A 16,411-nucleotide genomic window follows, 5' to 3' on the forward strand; every position below is an offset into this window, starting at 1 on the left:
CAGAGAACTTCAGGGTCTCTGCCATTTTGCTTTCATCAGTTTCCTGCTTCATTTTACTTTCAAATGAAATAGCCTAAGAAGAGGACCCAGAGCATAGTAGCCACATCATTCCGCCCACAGATCTCAAGGGGCCTGAATCTTAATGGCAACAAACTGTAATCAGAGTCTGTGGGACAGTTGCAGGAATTTAAGAACAGTGACTTGGAACATCATGGATGGACTTTGAGGGCATTATGCTAAGTGAAGTAAGTCAGACAGAGAAAGACAAATACTTGTATGATCTCACTTACAGGAGGAATCTTTAAAAAAAAGAAAAAAAAGAAGAGCTCATAGATACAGAGAACAGATTGGTGGTTTCCAGAGGTGGGGGGTGGGAGTGGATAAAATGAATGAGGGGGGATCAAAAGGTACAAGCGTCCAATGATACAATAAATAAGTCATGGGGATATAATGTCCAGGATGGTGACTGTAGTTAATAATACTGTGTCGCATATTTGAAGTTGCTAAGAGAGTAGATCAAAAAAGTTCTCATCATGAGAAAAAAATTTTGTAACTACATGAGGCGATGGATGTTAGCTAGACTTATTGCGGTGATCATTTCTCAATATACACAAATATCAAATAATTATTACACACTTGAAATGACTATAATGCTATATGTTGATTATACCACAAATTTTTTTAAATGCCTTGCATTTGAAGAACATTTCTTTAAAAAAAAAAAAAAAAACAGGCCTATGAGTTAGAAGAATCAACTTTCACTCACTCTTCTCATTTTGCTACCATGAAAGTCTGCTCATAGGCAAGGTCACAGAGCTAAGGGAGCTCTGGCTGGGAGATCAGGACAGCTCAGGACTGGGTGGAGGAAAGGGGAGAACAAGTGTGCAGGAGAGGTACCACACCTGGCATGGAGCACACGCTCCATGAGCGGCAGCTGGTACTTAGTAAGTGCCTGCCCTTTGCCAGGCAACATAACCAGAGACATTTGCATGTTGCCTTATTTAATCCTCATAAAACCCTTCACAGTATTATCATTGCCAATATAAGAGAAAACAAACTCAAATATAGCAGGCAACTTGCCCAAGTTCAAGTACATATTAAGTGGGGGAGTCCTCTTTTGTCCATGATTTCCCAATGAGGATTACAAAACTGGCAGGATCTAAAAGGAATGTGAATTTCAACTATTTTCTAAAAGAAACATGAGTCTATTAAAAGCATAGAATCTGATGTTTTTGATAAGTCTTGACGCTTCCTACTGTTTCCTATTTCGGCACATATCAGAAGCCACAGATTCACTTCTATTCTGGACTGACCTTGCTCTGACCCCCCCAGAAAAAAGAATTGATTGGTAATGAGGAAGTGATCAGAGCTGTGGGCATCACAGCCATGTCATGTCAAAGTTCCCAAGAGATCAGAGAGAATGCGGGTCATTGTTAGAGAATGGCTGTAAATTTTGGAACATGAGAGGTTTACAAATTCGTATAGTGTTGATTCAACACAGATTTAGTAAGTACTCACTACGATATAAGCTAAGTGAAAGCTTACTCTGTGCCAAGTACTTAATATCAGGCATATTGAGATAAAAAGCATGTGTTAGTTGGAAGGAATGGAAGTCAACAGTTGGTTAAAACACTCTGGTGTGTTCTATCCTAGAGGTATGCAATGATCATGAGCGGAAGACACTGAGAACTGGCTCCTTCAACCTCTAGATCACTTCCAGGGCACCCTCCTGTCTTGCAGGGTGTTTTGTAGGATGAGTTATGGATACAGTTTATAGACTCTGCCAGTTATGCTACTGAAACTGTCTTTAGGCACAAGAGATTTGAACAGCAGAATTAAGACAGGATCAGTCTTCCAGCCCCTTCTGGCTGTTTCTCTGTGCAAACAAGATTGTGGAAATGGGAGGTCTTCTGAAACATGATTTCAGTGTCTATTCTCCAGCCTGCTAAGCACTAGGAGACATCTATGGGGATGACAGAGATGGTAGCCTCCGGATTCCTGAATCATGGATATGGGTGTGTTCTCAAAGACAATATACCAGCAGCAGCTAGCTGCCCTGTACTATGTACCATGGACTGAATCAAAATTCAACAATATCTTGACAGGTTGAAGTCAAGAGGTTTAAAAAAAAAAAAAGAGAGAGAGAGCCAGATCAATCTGTCTGGGATAATATTCTTGAAATAGAATACGAAATTCAGTTACATGACTTCACTCTATGAGAGATCTGAATTGAAAACAATGCTTGTCAAAGAAAGCTGGGAATTTTTGTTACCTGCAAGTTCTATAGGAGCCCAGGCTTGACTACAACCCGAAATGACCTCATTCTACCTTAGGCACCTTTGCTGAACAATTACCACCAGATCCAGGAGAGAAAAGTTCAGCTAAGCCTAGCACTGCCTGGACTCCCTCTGGCCCGTTTTCACTTCTGGATGTCTCATTCAAGTAGGTCACGTCGAAACTAGATGGCACTGAGAGAGGCCTGAGCGAGACGATGAGGAGTCCCTCTTATCCACTCCACTCATTAATTCACTCATCCATTTGTTCATTTATTCAACAAGATTTTAGTGAGCACACAGTATGTCTCTGGCATTGGGAATGCAAAGTAAACAAAGCAAAGCCTCTGCCCCATGGAGTTCACATCCTAGTGGGAAAAGAAATACAATAATGTAATCGATAATGATAAGGAAAAATCAGTAGCCCTTGGTGCTGCCAGAGTTCTTTTATAAAATATGTACTCATGGTTACTACTCAATAAAACGTTGATCAGGAATTCTTATGAAGTCTCTAAATTCAAAAAAAGACTGGCTGTACAACATCTAAGGTTCCTTCCAACTCCAGTCATCTATTATTTTCCTCTCTTCTTAAACTCTCTTGAGGACCTGAGTTCCCTCTCTCTGTAATGACCAGCAAAGAGCCACTCAAATTAAATTAAATAACCAGAACTTGGTTTTATTTTTTTTCCTGAGCAAATCAAAGGGAAAGGTAAGGATCCTTATACACACTTTGTTCTTACTATTTCGTCTCCTGAAGGAAAGATACATATAGATACAGATAGGTATAGACAGATAATTGGCATGTGCAATTTAATTTATGCCAATGAAAGGAAACATGGTCAGGGCTGGACTAAGAAAAGGAGAAACACCTTTCACCTCATCATTTGATGGACTTAAGAAATGAAACGATCTACTTCTGGATGGATCAGGAAGACAGGCATGAGACATGCTGACCTTACACGGCCTCTCCCAGCCTTATTAGGTCTGTTACAATCCTTTGCAGACAGACAGCCACTGCAAAGTTGAAATCCAATAACCTCAACTTGCAGTGAGTATTATGCAAGAGAATGCAGAAGCTCTGGACCTTCCGTTGTCCCGCTAAGCTTCTGTTGCTATTACGAGAGATGTTATACAACTTGTTAATTAAGAAAATCCTGGGCTGTTGGGCTTAGTTAGAGTCATGGCTCAGATGCTCGCTAGCTAGCCCGCGTTAGGAAACCTCTCTAGACCTCCATTCCTCATATGTACAATGGGAAGAATGCCAGTACCTTCCTCACAGGACGGTAGTGGGGATTAAGCAAATTAATCCAGGTAGCGTTCATTGCTAATAGCAACAGCTACCATCCCTGGAGCACCTAGACTGTGCCAGGCATTGTACAGAAATAATCTCACTGAATTCTCTCAGTCTTGCAAAGAACATATTGGTTACTCTTTTTGACAGAGGTTCACACAAGTTTTAAGTAATTTGCCCAAATACACACATGTTTGTTCAAACTCAGATCTGCCTAACCAGAGTCCAGCTCCCAGGTATTTCTTGCTATAGTCCACTCTGCTATGATGTATTTTGTTCTATTATTTTTAAAAGAAATTCTTCCAGTCTCAAACCTGAAAGGTAGTTGAGGTTTTCGGGTTTTTTTGGGTTTTGGTTTTTCCCAACGCACTCCTTCTGTGTCATCTGACCCGAGCAGCTGCTTTTGCGTGCCTTCTAGGTTTGGAGCTGGGTAAATCTCGGTCAGAGACTTGTAGCCCATGGCTTCATGTGACAAAATATTTTGCAAAAGATGCTGTTTTGTCGTTTTCCCAGCCTTCCCTCCCTTTCTGCAGCTGTTTCGCCTTCTTCCTGAGGATTGATTAAAAATTCTGAAGCTCTTATTCTTGCAATTAATCTCATGTGACCTTACTATTGACAATGACCCAGTTGTTTCAACTACAACACAGTGGATGAGAGGCCAGTGCTAAGAACAAAGATCACCGCCTGCCGGAGCCAGGAGCAATCTTTCTGTATTGGTTCCTGGCCTGGCACGTACCATATTCTAACCCTGATAATGACCTTAAGCATAATAACAGCTACTGTGTGCCAGGAGCATACCACTTGCTAAATAATTAACCAGGATTTAGCATTCATTCACTCAGTTGTTCATCCACTTACATAGCAAATATTTTCTTGAGAATATATCATGGTCCAGGCATTGTGTTTAGGCACAAAAAAACCCGAGCAATTAGCAAAAGAACCCAAATACTTTCTCCTGGAGTTTACTTTTGGGGGATAGGAAAAGACATAAAATATATAAGCATATCAATGAGTAATAAGAGCTATGAATAAAGACTAAAAAACAGTAGTAAGAATGATGAGAGAAAGCAGTTAGCCCTTGACCCACACACATAAGGCCGTTTGAATTATCCTATTTTACAGTTTGAATAATTTGCCCAAAGTCACCCACTGTTAGAACAGAATTTGCCCTATTCTGATGACAACAGTAATAAATATAGCAATAGTGATGAAAAGTTACCATCTATTAAGCTAGTTACATAATGGCATGAAGTAGTTATAGAATCCCATTTTATGAGGAAGAAACCAAGACTCAGAAAGATGAAATAATTTGGGCGAGAGCATAGGTCAGTGGTAGAACGCATGCTTAGCCTGCCCGAGGTCCTGGGTTCAATCCAGTACCTCCATTAAAATAAATAAATAAACCTAATTACACCCCTCCCCCCCCCAAAAAAGAAAAAGATATAATTTGCTCAAGGCTACACAGTAAATGGTGGAGAAAGGATTTAAACCCAGTGTGAATGGTTCGAAGTCCCTAATCGTTTCACCACAACTTGCCTCCTGGATTGAGTTTGTTACAATAAAAATTTTTCCTACTAAACTAAGAGTTCCTTGAAGACAGGAATTACATCTCCATCATCTCCTGAAAGTTCCACATCTGGTATGGAAAGTGTGGAACTTTCTACATCTGGACCAGATGCATTCCCCAGACAGCTAGAAATCCAAGCACCCTAGAAAGATGGCTGCCAACTCTGCCATTCAGACCTGCTTAACCTCCCTTGGCAGTGGGTTGCAGTGTGTAATTAGCACTGCGGGAACTATTACCCTTGAACCCCAGAGTGCCGAATGACATTCAGAGTTCACAGTGCAATGGTAACCTGCTAGCATCAGCCTAACCTCCTCAAAACACCCACATTTACAAGCAGACTTATGACCGGGACAGACTTGTTTGCCTCTTTCTCAGACTTGTGTTTGTCTGGGAATGAAAGGAATAAAGTGGGATGCACATGCCTTGCATTTTAATGAGGGCCAGGATCCTATGGAGCAAAGAGGGCATTGTGATGCATTTGAAGAGCTTGCAGACTCCGGCTGCATCACCCAGCTCCAGGCTAACAATGCTTTCCTCAGCACTCCTCAGCGCTGGTGCTCACAGCTGCACTTGGCACTTACATACACATCGTGGCTAACCCATCGCAAATGACAAGAATGGGCAAATGAATGAACGATCTCTCCTTACTGATGTTCAGATTGCTTCATGAGAGGACAGCAGATCTGAATGTAAACATTTTGAAACCGAGTATCATTCTTTTTTGGTTAGGATTTGGTGAAGAGTGGATAGTTCTCAAAGTCAGGCAAACCTGGGTTCAAACTTCAAGGCTGCTTCTTGCTGACTAGCTGGTTGAGTTTGGAAGCTGTAACTCAGACTTCTCCACCCTCACCGAGTCTTTAGTTCTCAGCTTAAGAGAGAGGCCTTCCTGATCCCAACCAGACGACCCCCTGCTTCCCCCACCTCATTGTTCTCTTTCTGTCCCAACCTTTATGCCTTCCAGTACTTACTCTAACTCTTAGCATGTGTGCCTCTCACACTAGACTGTAAGCTCCACAAGGTTAGGAACTAAATGCGTGCCTCTTTCCTTTAACCCCCAGAGCCTAGCACAGTGCCTGGCACCCAGAGACATTCCTTAGAGTTGGATAAATACACTAAAGAAGGAAGTGGATGGCGGAGAGAGAGGAAGGGAGATGCAATCAGAGTGTGGAGAGTTGAGACAGAGGAGAAAAGGGGACAGGCAACCATCCTGCAGCCTTATGCTGTGTCAAATGGCAGCAAGGTTGCTGGGACCACCTCCTTCCATCCCCAAGGCTAGAGTTCTCAAGAATTCCCTAGATCCTAGAGGAGGGCTAAGCCCCACCCCTAGAAAAATAATGTCACTTTCTTTCTCCTGTTTCCATGCACCCAAGACATGCGAGGAAATTGCAAAACCCTGCTGACAATGGCCACGCACACTCATGCCACTCCATTTTTGCAAAGCCAAGTCTCCAGGAGTCTCGGCCATGTCTTTAATTACTTCATATTGACTAGCCCTTGAACAGTTTGTACACAATGTCGCAAATTTTTCCAGTCTTTTCAAGCCTTCCACTTCCCTCACTCTCAGGAAACAACTTTATTGCTTAATCTCTTCAAAAGATCGAGGCTTTTCTAATATATTTAACATGCTCTACATACAGACTTTATTCATAGTGACTCCAGACACAAAATACGCTTTAGAGGTTGAGGAATACTGGTAAAAACTGATTTTTTTTTTCTAGTTTTTGCCTAAGGTTTAAATTATAGATTGAGGTGTTTCTGAGGACAATTGCCTGTCTTGTGTTATTTAAGAAGGTTATTCTCTGGCAGCCTGGCTATATTTTTAGTCAATTTGGAGCCACTGGGAGTGGATATTAGGACTATAAATATCAGGGGTAATAGTAATAAGGGGTTTAAGGTCCAGCAAGCACTGGATGAACATCCTGTAACATCGCATAACACGCCTTCCCAAGGCAAACATGGCCAAACAAGGACTACAAGACGTGCTCAGACCAAAGACATCTCTCACAGCACATAATATCGGAGATACTGTGGGTTTGGTTCCAGACCACTGCAATAAGGCAAATGCCACCATAAAGCAAGTCACACAAACTTGTTAGTTTCCCCGTGCATATAAAAATCACATTTACACTATACTATAGTCTATAAAGTGTGCAATAGCATTACATCTAAAAATCAATGCATATACCTTAATTAAAAAATTCATTATTGCTAAAAAAATGCTATCATTTGAGCCATCAGCAAGTCATAACCTTTTTGCAACAGCAACATTCAAGATCAATGATGACAGATCATATAGTAACAATGAAAAAGTTTGAAATATTGCAAGAATTGCCAAAATGTGACACAGAGTCAGAAAGTGAACAAATGCTGTTGGAAAAATGGTGCCAATTGACTTGTTCCACCCAGGGTTACAACAAACCTTCAGTTTGTTTTTTAAAAAAAATGCAATATCTGCAAAGCACAGTAAAGCAAATAAAATGAGGTATACCTGTATAAAGGAGCTGGCCAGACATCTTTCCTAGCTGTTATCTGACAAGCAGGGGCCACTGTGCTCTGTTCTGTTAGCCAACCCAGATGATCCCAACTTTTCCAAACTCTTTATTTCACTCTGACTTTGAAATAATAGTTGTTTGGAATAAAAATAGTAAGTGACTGGTGGACCACATGTCAAATGCCCTTTCAGCGTTTTAGACATCGTCTCACTTGACCCCAGCATCAATCACGCATCTAGGTACAGCCATCATTGGTAATTTATAGGGGAAGAAACTGAGATACAGAGAAATTAAGTGGTAGAGCTGGGGCTTAGGCAGTGTGGCTTCAGAACCTGAGTGCTTAACTGCTACCCCACTCCTTCTGCCTTATCTTTGAGATGGATAGCATTCCATTAGAAATCACAGATCAGTTTCCCCATTGTTTAACCCAGTTAGGATAAAAGGAATTGACCATCAGCCTTAGGGTCAGCTGTAGTTAAGAGCAGAAGTTTTGGAACTCAGCCGACCTGGGTTTGAATTCTAAGAGCTGAAAGACCTTGCCCAGTTATTTAAACTTCTGCAGGCTTTTATGTTTTTCATTCTAAAAATGGGAAGAATGGCAACTCCTTCAAAGGGTGGTTTTGAGCAAGTGTAGGCAAACCTCTCCTGTAAGGGGCCAAATAGTAAATATTTTAGGTCTTGCTGGTCATAAACAATCTCCTGTCACAACCACTCAATTTACTGTTGTAGCATGAAAGCAGCCACAGACTAAGCAGAAACAAACAGAGGTGGCTGGGGTCTCGTGAAATTTTATTTACAAAATAGCCAGTGCAAGCTGTAGCTCTCCAACCCCCGGTTTTGAGGATTACGTGATACAATGCATGTGCTTTGCGTGTTCCCCAGAGTACAAGTCGTCAAACACGGAACTATCATTACGGTTTCAGCTTGAGATGACTCGGGCTTTCAAGTTGGGTCCAAAAAATGCCAATCAAAATCAAGGCAATTTAACATTTTCAGGAACCTCTGAAGTCTCCCTTGAGTAAATGTATTATTTTCGTAGACTTTTGAAATATTAACAAATTATCAACACTCTAACCCCTGATACAACCGTATAGGTAGGTTTGCCAGAGATAATATTATTTTTAGTATTTTCAATATTTGGGACATATTTATACTAAAAAAAAAGTATTTCTTGTTTATTTGACTTTGAAATTCAGCTGGGGCATCCTGGGGTTTTCTTTGTTGTTGTCTATTTTTTTTTTTTTCCTAAATCTGATAACCCTACCTACAGACGGCTACAATTCCACAATTTGGGAACCACTGGTTTTATCGCACAACAAGAACAGCCCTACACAAACGACATTCTGTTCTTTCAGGGAGGACAAGAATTACATTCTTATGGAATTATCCCCAAGGTTCAAAACTAATAAATCTCCTGTGTAGAAGCCACTGAAACTCTATGAGACAACCAGTGCTCTGCGCTCACGGGTGCCAAGAACAAGCTTAGGTCACCCAAGGAAAAAGTGCGATAATCTTGATTAAAGTCAAGCAGCTTCCTGGAAATTGTTTGGCGCCCCTCAGGTCCCTATGTTGAATTAATATCTGAGCAGTATTAATGATGGAAAAACTCAATTATATCCAACACGTCCAAAGCTTTGCAGTTGGATTTGTCAGTAATCAAACTGTATTGAGAAAGCTCACTTTGTCCATAAACAAAGCTTCTGAGTGGAGAAGAAATATTCCGTGCACATAAACACGGGCGCCTAAGTTCCTGATAAATATTTGATAATGAAGACATGGGTGGAGTAGGTGCCTTCAGCCCTCAGAGATCTTCCAACAAGTGGGATTATAAAATCATTCTCAGGGGATTTAGGGGAGAAAAAAATGAGAAAGCTGGCTTAGCACGCCACAACTCATGTCTTTTCAAATTTTAAAGAAAGAAGATGGTATTTGACACATCCATGAAGGTGAAAAGCATCGTGCTTTAATTAAAAAAGTATGGTATTTAGCACCAGAAGGCCCACGTTTTGAGTTCCAGCTCGGCCACTTCCAATCTGTGCAACTTTGAATAATTCACTTAGTCTCTCTGAACCTCTGTTTCCTATCCCTAAAGCTGAGATATAAGAATGCTCATCTTTTATGCTATGGTCAGGGTCAAGGGAGATAATGGTTATGAAAATTCGTTGTTCACTGAAATAGCAGGACACTATCACCTGTCACTCCTATGAACTCTTAGAAGTCCAAAATCAAGGTGTTAGAAGGGTTGGTTCCTTCTGAGGGCCGTGAGGAAAGGCTCTCTTCTTGGTTTTGAGGATGGCCATCTGCCTCTGTTTCTCTTCCCATCATCTTCCTCCATGTCTCTGGGTCAAATTTTCCCTTCTTATAAGGACATCAACCACTGGATGAGAGCCTACCCTGATGATGATCTCACTTTACTTTGATGACCTCTGTAAAGACCCGTATGATTGTTGACTTTATGTGTCAACATGATTGGGCTAAGGGATGTGCCTATAGCTTGCAAAACATTTCTGGGGGTGTGGGCGAGCATCGGGCAGGGTCTCTCCTTTCAGAGAATTCTCTTTATTCTGTAACATACACGTCATCACTTTTCCTTATATTTAGCTTAGGAGTAAAAATTTGTCACATTGATATTCACATAGATGCGGAAGCTTTTAGATTTCAAATTCAATTCTTCATTCCAGAAATGTAGTTATTGGTTATCTCTCACTTCTGCATCAAGCCCGCAGACTGTTGACACATTTTCAAATCAGGTATCTTCATTAGAGGGTTAATAAGTGGACATAGACATATGTGTATATATAAGACCTCATACATAATAGGGTTATATAACATAGAATCGGAATAAAGCTTTTTAAAGTAAAATCAGATCTTTTTTAACTCATGTGTTCTTAGCAACTCAATGTCATTTTTTTTTATCAACTGTCTTGCCATTTTAGAAAATATAAATGTTCCATACAGGATGGATATATGGGTACATGGATGTATGTCTCAGAGGGTCATCATAGCACCATTCATAACATCAAAAGATAGAAACAGCCAGATGCGCACCAAGAGAACTTGAAGCACGAGACAGCTACAGAATGGAACACAATTCACCACCCATTGAAGACCATGTTTTTGAAAAGTATATAATGACATGGGATAAAACATTTGCTACATTTTAGTGAAAAGCAGGTTACAGTAGGCTATGTGTCATTCCAATTTTAGGACTTCATGTGCATAAAAGAATATAGAAGGGATATTTGCCATGTTTATATGCTTATCCATAGGTACAGAGATTGTAGATGATTTTTTTGTTTCTTCCGGGTACTTTCCTTATTTAAAGTTTTTTCTACATGATGCACACATCATTTATAAAATGGAAATATGACTTTTTAAATAAATGGAAATTTCTTTCTGAAAGGTTATTGCCTTAGACACAGCACCATTCATACCATTGGATGACTATTTTTCACAGATCTTAGTACTGGTCTTCTAGAGGGAAATGGAAGGAAATCAAATATGTATAAAAATCACTGTGTACTTAGCACTACAGTGTTACAGGAAGGCTTGATGAAGGGCTCAGCGTGTGATTTAGGTTAGGCCTTGGTGGGAAAGGAGATTGTCAGTGAGGTAGACAGAATGTGCAGGGGAGGGGTATTCCTGACACAGGAAACGGCGTAAGTAAACTAACATGCAGCGAAATCCTGGGTCTCTTCTGAGAGTAACAAAAAGTTCAGTGTGAATAGTTCATAGGGTTCCTAACAGGATGCCAGGGGACGATGAGATGGGGATATCAAGTCAAGGGACGGTGATCATAAAATTTGCTGTTCAAACTAAGACTTTTTGAGAGCGAACATCGAGTGCTCTTAATAGCCACTAGGAGACCCCAGGCTGCCCTAGGGACACACAGGGAAACCAGGACAGACGGCCACTCCACAAAGGGCTGGATCCCAGTGGGCCTTAAATGCCAGGCTAAGTAAGAGACTTGAACTTCATACTCAGAATCTTGGGGTGAAAGGAAATGTCAGTGCCCTCCAGCCTGGCTACCCCATCCCTGCCTCTCCAACTTTTCCAAAAATATTTATCAAGCCTTTGTTTAAATGCCTCTGTGACAAAGAACTCATTGCCTCGGAACAATTCTGTTAGAATTCTTCAGAGTATTGGACTGGAATTTATCGCCCTGTGTCTCCCACTCATTTGACCCAGTGCTGCCATCTCAGAGAGACAAGCACAATGTTAATCTCTCATCCACATGACACTGAAAGATGTAAAGACAGAGAATGTGGCTCTCTAGAGCTTCCTCTTGGCAGGTTAAATGTCCTACAGCCTCTCTTCCTAGAGCATTCCTTTAGTTTGTCACTACTTGCTTTGTAGCTCCTAATTAGCTTGTTAAATATTCCACTCTTGTCATCTTCCTGCTACCATCTTGGTTGGAGCCACCATCCTTTCTTGCTTATACTACCACAATGCCGCCTAAGTCATTTCTCTCTCCCTCTCTCTCTCTTACTGACCACCTCCCCCCACCCAACTCATTGCCCATACTGCTACCAGAATGCTCTTCCCCAACACAAAACTGATTGTGACGCTGCCCTGCTTACAAACTTCAGTGGCTCCCTATTCTCCTAAGGACCAATTACAGCTTTACAGCATGAAGTTCTAGCCCCTGCTACCACTCTAGTCTCATATCTCTCATCCCCTTGCCTCTGTGGGTCATGTCCTTTCTTTCAATTCCTCAACAGGTCTCTGCCGTATTGAAGTTAATATCACCTGCACTTGAAACCCTCTTCCCTCCACCATCTGCACCTTGACAACCCCTACTCAGCTTTTCGGTTTCAATTTAAACATTACTGCCTCTAGAAAGTCTACCCTGGTTCCATGAAATCTGGATTAAATGCTCCTTCTTAGGTGGTTCCACAGGGACCCAAGCTTCCCCTAATATAGCAAGTATAACAGTGAATTAAATCATCTACTTGTTCACCTAGCACCTTTGCTGTATTGCTGTCTCTATTGCTATATCTCCAAACTCCAGGAGAGCAGGTCTGTCTTTTTTCAGCACAGTTGTCATTAGTACCCAGCACAGTGATCAGCACATAGTATGTGCTCCCAAAAATGCTAATGAATTAATGTGAAGCACCCAGACTTGATATAATTGTTCTAAACGTGGTTTGCATAATACAGAGTAGAATAACTACAACCCTCCATATTTAATGCTTCATACCTCTTTTAATAAAACCTAACACTATTTCAGAAGAAACATCTCATGATTGATTGTATTATCAGGTTAAATCCCTAAACCTTAACTATATGAAGCCATCACTTTGTTTTTAACTCTCTCTCTCTCTCTCCTCTCTCCTGCAACCCACTCTCTTCCCCCTACTCTCTCCCTCTCCCTCCTTCTCCATCTCACTGCTCCATACCCCCACCCCGCCCCCTGCTTTCTCTGTCTCTCTCATACACACACATCCAATAATTTGCAATTGATTTTTGGCACTATGCATGATAGATTTTAATTTTTTTTGCCTGTTTGTTTGTTTGTTTGTTTGTTTTTCTTAACAGTCCGAGGATTGAACCCAGGACCTCGTACATGCTATGCATGCACTCTACCACTGGGCTATACCCACTCCTCTGCATGATATATTTTATATCTACCTTTACACACTCCTTGCAAAAATAAAGAGTCAAAATATATTACAATTTACTGATAACTTCTAGGCTCCTAATCCTTATGCCTTTTCCCTGAGCAAATGTGATCAGTGTGTTATGCCTTCCGGGATGTCAATGACATTGAATGAAACAGGAATGAAGACGGACGCCAGTAGAACAGCACCACAGACATCCACCTGCTGATACAGCTCTCCTCTAACAGATGCATTCAGCCAGCCCATAATCCAGCCCACATGCAGGCTTCTGATCCCAAAGACTATCACAAGATCTGGGCCCTTCCTGAACTCAAGGTTTTGAATTGACTAATGTTAACTGAGTACAACACGTTCCAAGTCCTTTCACAAACTTTATTTTAGCTACCATTTCCAACCCTTGTCATCCTTTTTTAACAGATAATAAAACAATCACTCAGAGAGAAAGTCACACGCAACTAGTGAGTGCCAAAGCAGGGACATGAGCCCAAGTCTTGTGACTCCAAGTTCAACACCACACATGACACTGGGATCCTCTCAAAAGAGAAAGTGTGCATTATTGGACCATGCAGGCTCCTATTATTCATCACCTACTCCTCCAAATATCTCTCAAATGAATAAATCCTTTGCTTAGAGATTCTTACCCTGAGGTTCATGACAACTCAAGGGGGTCCAAGAGTAGGCTTGTATGAATCTCCTGGAAGTTTATGAAAAGTGCCACATGTTGTATATTGTGTATTTTTTCTGAGAAGAGTAACATGCATTTGAATCTCAAAAGGACTGTGACTCCAAACAAGAACAATCTGCAGCTTAAATCACTCTCTATAGAACTTAATCATCATCCACCTCTCTGTCTATGCACATCTTTAGGAAATCAAACTGAATTTTTTCATCTTTAGTCTCCAAAGCCTCCATCACTCTCTAGCAACCCTTAGAGATCTCACCTGCCAGTCCTGACTTCTGGTTTCAAAAGACACCAGCTTGTATGTTTGACATCAGCTTATCAAAAGTCTCTCTTAGAAATCCACTTAGCTTGGCCTTCAGTACCCTCTTCCCATGCCAGGTTCTGCCCTGAAAATGATTCCTTTGCCTTCAAAAAGCCAAAACAAAATTGCAAAAGGCTCTTCATGCAGCTTTTCCCAGCCTTGGGCAAGGTTCAGGTAGATGTGGGTAGCACATTAGCCGAGGTGTGGATTGGAGAGGAGTTGTTAGATCTGGAGACTTGGAGAACTATCTCAAATACCCAGAAAGTCTGAACTCTTCTTTTGTTAAATATTTGGAAGATTGTGCCTTTTCCTGATAATCATGGTTGACATTCATTCTTCATTCTTTACCATATTGTTTTACAGATTGGATCTCTGAACATAATAGTCATTGATAAGAATTGTAAATGAATTCATACAAATTCACTGATGATCCACATTGGGTCCAGTCTTTAGGCGCTAAGGATGCTAAGACAAAAAGAGCTGATGCCTGCCCTCGAGAAGTTTACAGGCCAAGATGGGAGAGACGAGTAATAAAGATATTTGCAATAAAGAATAGTAAATGCTCTGATAGAAGGGGTAGAGGAAGCTCTACGAGAAAAAGAAAGAAGGATGAGGAGCAGATGATCTGGTTAGTTTCCAAGAGAAAGTGGCTCTCAGCTGAGTGTTAAAGGAAAAATAGAAATTAGGCACAGACTTAAGAGAAGGACAGGGAGGAAAGTCATGTTTAGTAACTAGCTTACTATGCCTAAATTTGCACACAGTATGCCTAAAGTGTGCATTAAAATGTACATCCCATATGTGGTGAGGGAGAGACTGGCAAGAGATCAGGTTGAAGAGGAAGGGAAAAGACAAGTCTGGGAGAACCTGTGTATGTCAGTACTATTCTCAAAAGGGAAAAAAAGAAATCCACTGAAGACTTTTCAAAAAAGATCTGCATGATCATATTGCATTTTAGAAAGACCGTTTGACACCGTATGGTGACAAGGGGCCTGGGGATAGTAGTACTGGTCTTAAATGAGACACACAGAAAGTTGTGACCAGAAGCACATTTGGAGTGGTACTGGCTGACACCAAAACAGTGGCAGGTGAGATGGAGACACAGGTGTGTGTATGAAAGGCATTAAGCAGGAAGAGTAGATAGGACTTGGTGACTGATTAGGTGTCGTGAATGAAAGAGAGGAAGTCCCCTAGGATAATTCTACTGCGTCTGGCTGGGACAGCTAGGGATGCCATCGGAGCAGTGAAGAGGAGAAGCAGGCCTGGGAGAGGAAGGGGAAAGACAAATTCAGTTTGAACATGTTGATTTTAAGGTGCTCCATGGGACATCAAAGTGGAGAGGTTCTGTGTGAAAGGTTGGTATTTACAGGAAAGATCAGGAGAGGCTACAGATTTGTATGAAGTGGGTGTAGCCAGGGGGGTGGATGCGATTTTCCAGAAAGACTACTAGATGCAAAGGAAAGAGAGTCAAGGAGCAGAGTGTCTCTCCAGTATCGGTGAAGGGAAGACCTTTCAAGGCATTAAATGATAACTCAAAAGGTCAGAGGGAAACTAAGGAAGTGTCCTACCCAAGAACTCAGGACAGAGTGAAAAAAAAACAGAGAGGGTAACCAACAGTTCAAAAATGACACAGAGGAGACTTGGGGGGAAAGGTTGGATGCTACACACTCTATGGTTTAGCCACCAAAAGGTGTTTGATGGCCCTGACCAAGGTTTATCTTCAGGGGGCAGAAGCCACTGACTGGGTATGAAGGAGCTGCTGTGCAGTGAGGACATGGAGGTGGTGAATGTCACCCACTCTTTAAAGAGGTTTGGGGGGAAGGAAGAGAAAATCGAGATGGCAGCTGGAGGGGAAGTGCAGAAGCTCTACAAACATCTCAAGACTGATGTGAGGAAAACTTCCTAGTCTCCACACAACTGGCTGTGTGATAAATACAGAAACAAATGCCAGAACCCGCTTCCCCCTATGTATCCTGCAGGGCTCGAGAATGGCTTTTGTTTTCATTGTCTTTATCAGTGAGAAACGGCTCAGCTCGGACCTGTTAAAATGAAACCAGAGTGTGTAGCAGAACACCCATCGAAGCCTTTGACCCACAGCTCGCACCTGAACGCCGGCCGTGCCCCATGCCCCTTCCGACCCTCCCCACCTGCTCGATTTGCCCTGAGAGATTCCCAAGCCCGGACCAA

At 41.6% G+C, this 16,411-nt stretch overlaps 1 protein-coding gene across 6 annotated transcripts in view; it reads right to left on the reverse strand.

Annotated features, from left to right (window-relative positions):
• ENPP2 (ectonucleotide pyrophosphatase/phosphodiesterase 2) overlaps positions 1-16,411 on the reverse strand; it is a 101,178-nt gene that overhangs the window by 82,566 nt on the left and 2,201 nt on the right. The gene's annotated exons all lie outside the window — the stretch shown is intronic.

The sequence above is a fragment of the Camelus bactrianus genome, chromosome 25, assembly GCF_048773025.1.
Source record: "Camelus bactrianus isolate YW-2024 breed Bactrian camel chromosome 25, ASM4877302v1, whole genome shotgun sequence".
Classification (NCBI taxonomy): domain Eukaryota; kingdom Metazoa; phylum Chordata; class Mammalia; order Artiodactyla; family Camelidae; genus Camelus; species Camelus bactrianus.